Below are 7,965 nucleotides of genomic sequence, written 5' to 3'. Positions count from 1 at the left end.
GTATATATGTGTGTACATATTATATGTACACACACACATACACACACATACGTATATACACATGCATTTACATACACACACACACATATATGTATGAATGTGTATATGTATGTATACACATACATATATATATGTATGTGTATATGTGTATGTGTGTGTATATATACACACACACATACATACATACATATATACATATATATACATACATACATACATACATATATATGCATGTATATATGTATGTATATGTGTGTATATACATATATATATGTATGTACATACATATAAGTATATATATATATACGTATACATATGTCTGTATATACATACATACATGTATGTGTGTACACATATATGTGTACACACACATATATGCACATATATATATACATGTGTGTGTGTGTGTGTATGTGTGTGTGCGTGTGTATGTATGTGTGACACACACACACATACATATATATGTATGTATGTATATATGTGTGTGTGTGTGTGTATACACACACATATACACATATGTATATACATATATGTGTGAGTGTGTGTATGCATGCATAGAAGTATACATACACACACACATACACATACACACACACACACACATATACATATACATATATGTGGGTGTGGGTGTGAGTGTGTATGCATGCATATAAGTACACACACACACACACATGTGCATATACATCCATCCATACATATACATATACATACATGTGTGTATGTGTGTACACACATATATGCATATGTATATATGTATGGATATATATGTATATATGTATAGATATATATGTATACTTATATACATATTGTTGGCGGGTAGTTTTCTCCTTGGCTGACATGTGGCATGCTTTATCCCATATACCTAAGGTAAGGGTTCTTGACCCTAGTATATAGGGCTAAAAGAGCCCTTGGCCTCCCTTATCCCTCCACCACCCTTTTTCGGGTGAAGTGAATGCCAAGATTGGTAGTTAAGGGGGGAAAGGGGGGGTGGTGGGGTGGGGGAGGAGGGGGCTTCTTCCTCGTGTTTGAGGCGGTCATGCATGGGTCTTTGGCACATGTGCTTATTGCAGTATTAGAGTGTGGTTTCCACTTTCACATCTATGTGTTCTCTCTAGTACTCCCTGTGTGTGTACATGCAATAGGGTATGGCCAAGCCAAGCCTATTCGTGCCTCTGAGCCAATCCACTTATGCCTTTGAGTTGAAGCCTACTACCGTGAGCTGTCAGCCAAGCCATCGTGCCTTTGAGCCAAGTCATCGTCGTGTGCTGCAGCTTGGGAGTCATGTTGGATGACGGGAGTGTTGGCAGGTTGTTTCCTCCTCCACTGGCATGTGGCGTGCTTTATCCCATATGCCTAAGCTAAGGGTCCTTGACCTTAGTATATAGGGCTAAAAGAGCCCTTGGCCTCCCCTACCCTTTTCGGGTGAAGTGGATGTCGGGATTGGAGGTTTTAGGGAGGGGGGGCGAGGCGCGGGGGGGGGGGGGGGGGGGGGGGCTTCTCCATCACGTCTGAGATCGTTGTGTCTAGGTCTTTGGCACATGTGCTTACACACACACACACACACACATATATATGCATACATGTATATACATACATACATACATATATATGTATGTATATATATACACATACATACATACATACATATGTGTGTGTGTGTGTGTGTGTGTGTGTGTGTGTGTGTGTATATATATATATATATGTATGTATGTATGTATGTATGTATGTATGTATGTATGTATATATATATATATATATATATATATATATATATATGTATGTATGTATGTATGTATGTATGTATGTATATATATATATATATATATATATATATATATATATATATATATATATATGTATGTATGTATATATATATGTATATGCACATGTATATATATATGTATATGTATACATGTAGATATGTATGTATGTATGTAAAAAGGTATAAGGGCATAGATCCATCCGAACCCATCATCATTAGCATTTTCACTCAAGTTTGTTTGTTTTTTTTTGTCAAGGGTGGGTTTTGCAAATTTTGTACTAGATAGCCTGTGTGTACAAGGGCCCACAGCCAAAGGGCAAGAAAGAGGGCCAAACACACGAAGTAGAGAGTGGACATAGCAAGCAAGGCGGATTGTTGGTGCTTCAAACCCAGCGGCACATAAGGGGGTGGGCACTCAAAGGACACATTTAGGACATTCATATGTATACACACACATGTGCGCGCGCCCATATATGTATTAAAAAAACACACACTCACACACACACACAAGTCTAACACTCCTAAGACGAGCCGGGAAGTTAAGATGGTCGTATTAGATAATCAAATTTAATTATCTTAAAAAACAATTAGCCACTAATGAAATTTTGGTGTCTTGATTTGTGTAGGTAATTGTGAATGTGGAGGTTGTGGCATCATCTGCAAGGAGTCCGAGTGCAGCTAGATCCCTTGCTGCTGTTCATGCGGATGTCGCAGATGATTACAATCCAGCAGCCAACTCTGACCCTTATCCCTCTCCACCAGTCCTACCATAAATTAAGCCATTCTCCCCATGCCATTTAATTACAAATCCTAATTATCCACACCATTTGAACCCTTGCAATATTTTCGTTTGATTTAGTTGTGCTCATGGTTGTTTTCCTATATGCATATATATCTATCTATACATAGTCTGGATAATTATTTTTTCATATATATATATATACACACACACATAATTTGGATAATTATTTTCATCCGTTTCGTAAGTAGTGAATAAATCTACTTTGTAAGTTTTTTCTTATTCTAATATTTAGTACAAGTAGAGTACAATCCAAGTACCAATCAGATAACTTGTGGCATCCTCAAAGTTGGTAGAGAGTACCTTAACCATCCACATTTTAGTAATCGTGATCGCACTACCTAGAAGACACCCACTACTATGCAAGGTCTGCTTAAAGAAGTAAGCGAATTGTTAGGATTTTTAGCATATTCATTATAGGAAGTTTACTCCTAAGTTAGAGAAATTCATAAATATATTAATTAAGTTAGTCAAGTCTAAGAAAATGTGGACTCTAGAAGCTCTTCAATTAGGATATGAGAATACACTTGTGTTACTAGAATAGGAATTAGTGGCTAGATATAAGTGTATTACTAGAATAGGAATTAGTTGCATTACTTGAATAGGAATTTTTAGCTAGAGATAGGTGCATTACTAGAATAGGAATTGCTAGCTAGAGATAAGTGCACCTAAGAGAAATAGCCCAAAAAAAAAGATAGATAGATAGATAGATAAGAGAGAGAGAGAGAGAGAGAGAGAGAGAGAGAGAGGTGAGCTCACTACCTACAAAGCACAAAAGACAAATGAAAAAAGAAGGGAAAAAAATGAAGAAAGAAGGGTGGATGGCCACGATATCACACCCTAGAGGACCTAGAGGAAGGATAAAAAGAAGCCATAGGATACACAAATGAACAATATTCAAGGAGAACAATAGTTCTATAGAATCTAATAACTCATATACAGACTAAGCTACCACTCTATAAAGGTGATAAGAAGGATCCAAAGATCCACATTCAAACCTTTGAGCCATGGGTTTGGCTGAAAGACATCAAGAGGGAAGCCTTTGGGAATTAATTTTCCCAAACCCTACAAGGCAAGGTGCATAAGTGGCATGTAAGTGGTACTATAAGTATCCACCCAAGCCCATTACCACATACAAGCTGATGAGACAACCTTGTAAGGATCTGAGGAGTGATGAGAATGTACTAAATCAACTCAAGAAGATCACGTTGTCTATGAGGAAATTCATGGAGAGAATTACATTTTTTGCAAGGTATAAGGATGTAAGGAGTGATGAGGATGTACTAAATTAACTCAAGAAGATCAAGTTGTCTATGAGGAAATTCATGGAGAGAATTACATTTTTTCTTAGCAACTCAATAATGCTTACTCAAACTAAGGTCTTGGTTCATCAACGGCTTGAAGAGCCGCAAGGTTAGAGAAGCAAAATGCTACCATCTAGAGGATGTAAGATCCCTCTTCCTATGCTATAATTTTAACTGAAGTATTATTTTTCTAAGGTGCACTTTCTAGTGAGAGAAGGGGATTTTTTCTAAAAGGTGTGCACTTTCTAGTGAGAGAATAAATAGGTATTATTTTTCTAAGGTGCACTTTCTAGTGAGACAATGGGAATTTTTTTAAAACAAGGTGTGCACTTAATGGGAGAGATTTGGGAGTTTTAGATACTATAATGAGAAAAATAAAATTTAGATTAACTAACAAAGTTAGCATATATTCAAATTTATTTGGAGCTTTCCCATGTGCACATATGCACACGTGCTCCCCTTTCATACATTCAAATTAAAAGGAGAAAGATAATATTAGAAAATTCAAGGAAAGAAAACAAATGCATTATTTCCAAGAAAATTTAATAATAATAATAATAATCATTTATATATAAATAAAATATGCTAGGGTGTGTGAGCAGCACTAACCTTAGAAAAAATTGTAAATAGAGAAGAGTGCACATTTTAATTGAACTAAGGTTAAATGGGAAAAAACCTAAAGTCTAAGGTTAGGTGGTAAAGTGTAAAAGTTTAGGGTTAATTTTTTTAAGAGTAAAATAAGTATAAATATAAAATAAAGAGATAAGCATGGAGACTAATAAATAATTCCAACTACACAAAAATGGGGGAGTTAACTTGATTAAAGAGTTAGAGTGGTTGGATGCATGGAAAATGAGAGGATGCATGAAGATTAAGGTTAAGTTACATAGATATTGTGGGCTATCAACCTTGAGTTAACTAGGGGAGCTTGTGGAGTGGTCAACCATCATTTTCAAGTATATAAAGGCCCCCCATCGCCCATAAGAAACCCCATGAATTTTTCTCTTCAGAAGAGAGTGTACTTCTGCATAGAATTTAGTGTCACTCATGCTCTTTAGTCATATGATTGCAATACCTAGGCATCAAGTACCCATCTAGGCCCAAAAGGGAGATAATTCAGTGCATAGATTTTGTGCTACTCATGCTCTTCAGTCATATGATTGCAATACCTAGGCATCAAGTACTCATCTAGGCCGCCCAAAAGGGATATAATTGGGACTCATACAAGATCTTGTGATTATCAAAGAAATTGGTGGGCTTTTGTGGAGAAGAAGGCATCTATCAATTGCACATAGGATACTACACCACTCTTACAAGTCATTTATCAAGTACAAATAGACCTTTAGTTGAAATTTTATAATTTCTTTCGTTTCTTGCATTTTAATTAAATTTCTTTTCTTATAATTTTGTAATTTATTTTATTTCTTGCATTTTAATTTCCAATTCCATAAGAAATTGGGTTTAGATTAAATCATAGTAATAGACTCTCATCTTCAGCATAACCCCCAAGAACATAATACTCTAATGTTCCAATTTGGCCTTACAGCCTTAGGAAATTTATATTTATGTCTACCCTTGTGGATACCTTATTAAATCGGAGGATTCCTCTTCTTACTTAGTACAAAAATTAGGATGAGTTGCTAGGGAGAATTACTATTTAATTAATTTATGAATAGCTCTTAGATTAATTAATTCTAGAGAGTGAAAATTAATCCTAGAGATTTAAAATTAGCTTAGGTGCACTAGCATGAACAAATCACATGTACCCAAGTTCTGAATATGATTTTAGATTATTATATGGTATATTAAATTTAATTAGAGATTAACATTCAAATTAAGGATTAAGGATTAAGGATTAAGGATTAAGGATGCCCATGTATAGAGAGAGTAGTTAAAAGCATGACTCAAGAAGGTGAAGAGATGTTCCAAGCGTGAGTTCAAAACAATGAGTCGGGAGAGCGAGTAGAATGGATGGGGATAGACATAGCACGTTAGTGAGAGGTTGTGGTGGCGAGGAGATCAATTTCACCAGGCCAAGTCTACTTGCATTCATACAAGCTGAAGTGGACTTAAGGATGTAAAGGTCGAGAAGTCAGGTGTGAAGATCAAGAGGAAGCACATTCAACTAACACATCCAACACATCGAGAAACATAAAAGAAGCATAAACTTAAATAGAAGCAACAAAAGGAGTGATCCGGGATAAAATCCTTTGTTTAAAAACTATAACCACCTATAGGGTGGCAAGTGGCTACCAAGATCTTAGAAAAGTCTTGTAAACTTTGTAAAGAGTGTTGGATTTTTGGTTGGTTAGTGAGCTTTTTGGTTATTTAGTCAATTGGCACGTTGGTTGTACTATCACCATTGTAAGAGTTTGTCAATTGGGTGTACTATAATCTCTTCATGAACATAATATCAAGTCTTTTTATCAGATCATCTAATGATTGCAAACTGTGTAGAGAGAGAGAGAGAGAGAGAGAGAGAGAGAGAGAGAGTATTATTATCATTTCTCACGAGTGTGAGCGATCTGTAAACATTTTCTAAGCGAGTGCCTATAGAAGATCTGTAGGTTATAGCTTTGGCTGTGGCAGTCCATACCCGTTCGTCTCTTGAGTCCGAGGGAGGAGTAGAGTGCTAACTGGTAAGATAGATCTCGGAAGAGAATAACAAGCACCGAGAAATGGGGTCAATGAGTTTTGAGTGAAATCTTGTCGATAAAGGATCGTCTACATTTTGGTGATCCTATTAGGGAAATCAGATCGTCTACAAGAAGAATCAATAAAAGCAAAAAAATGGAAAGGGAGGGTTTGCAACTATCCATTCATTATGTTGAAGTTCTTTTGGGAAACGGTTATGTTAGGAGTCTATTCATGAAGGCCTAAAACTCAATGAATGAGGGAGGGTTTGCAACTATCCATTCATTATGTTGAAGTTCTTTTGGGAATAGTTATGTTAGGAGTCTATTCATGAAGGCCTAAAACTCAATGAATGAGGATATGAAGGCCTAAATCTCATAATGCCAAAAGTATGTGTGAATGTGGCAAAAGAAATATGATCTAGACACGAAATGGTAGCTCGTGATAACGAGCGTAAAGCCATGAAGATAATGCATAAGCATCCCTCCTAAGATTAGGATCTAGAATGGTAACATGGTGATGTCGATGACGATGATGGGGTGTAGAGTGTCGATTGAATGAGGGGTAAAAATAGTAGGAAAAACCAATGTGAACAATCTCCACAAGTGTCACGTAGGCTGTAACGCTTGTGACCGACGACAGACCGAATGGCCAAGGACGTGGCCATCCGGGGTTCAGTGGGAGAGGACGCCCGTGCGGCGGAGTCATGGGAGGCCAGGCTAGTGTGGACGGCAGGCCACACACTATATAGCCTGGGGGATGAGGGGCAATCCTCATTCTTCCTCTATGGCTGGGTGGTGAGCCAGAGGCCGTCCCCTCTTGTGGTAATGCCCGTAGTGGTGTTACAGCGATCTAACACTAGTATCAGAGCGTCGGTTCGATTGGGTCGTCAAGGTCTGTGCGTGACCGGGGACCGGGGACCGGACCCCACTAAATGGTTTTCAACCATTCAAAATCTCATCCTTATCTCCACAATGGATTGTGTGGAGGGAGGCGGCCAGAATTGAAAGGAAGAATTCTCTCTCTCTCTCTCTCTCTCTCTCTCTCTCTCTCTCTCTCTCTCTCTCTCTCTCTCTCTCTCTCTCTCTCTCTCTCTCTCTCTCTCTCTCTCTCTCCGTCGCACACACCAAATCGCTCCGTTGCAGGTAAGCAATGTCCTTGTTTTTTTTACTTTGGAGCTTGTATGCGAAAGAGAAGCTTTTTGCCTAAATTAGAGGGCGTCGACTGCGAAGAGAGCAGTGTCGAAAGAAGAGAGCAGTGTCGAAAGAAGAGAGCAGTGTCGATTGTGTCCCCACACACAGTCGACTGAAGCGGGCACCTTGTGCTGCCGCGGCCAGCCCCACGAAAGACAGAACGGCTGGCTGTGAAAAAGCGGTTGTCCACTGTGTGGGGGGGGCGAAGACCAGCCCCACGACCTCTTAAGGGGGCGAACACAGGTGGCCAGCCAGCCACATGACCAGACA

General features: G+C 38.2%; 1 long non-coding RNA gene across 1 annotated transcript in view; it reads left to right on the top strand.

Moving 5' to 3' along the window:
• LOC147608392 (uncharacterized) overlaps positions 1–2,645 on the top strand; it is a 4,354-nt gene extending 1,709 nt beyond the window's left edge. The window contains exon 3 of the long non-coding RNA XR_015264517.1: positions 2,392–2,645. This is a non-coding gene — a long non-coding RNA (uncharacterized LOC147608392). The remainder of the gene's footprint in view (positions 1–2,391) is intronic.
• The last annotated feature ends 5,320 nt before the right edge of the window (positions 2,646–7,965 follow it).

Source organism: Cibotium barometz, chromosome 53, assembly GCF_041138505.1.
Source record: "Cibotium barometz isolate CiBa-2024 chromosome 53, ASM4113850v1, whole genome shotgun sequence".
NCBI classification, from domain to species: Eukaryota; Viridiplantae; Streptophyta; class Polypodiopsida; order Cyatheales; family Cibotiaceae; genus Cibotium; species Cibotium barometz.
This window is presented reverse-complemented; position numbering and strand designations above follow the sequence as displayed.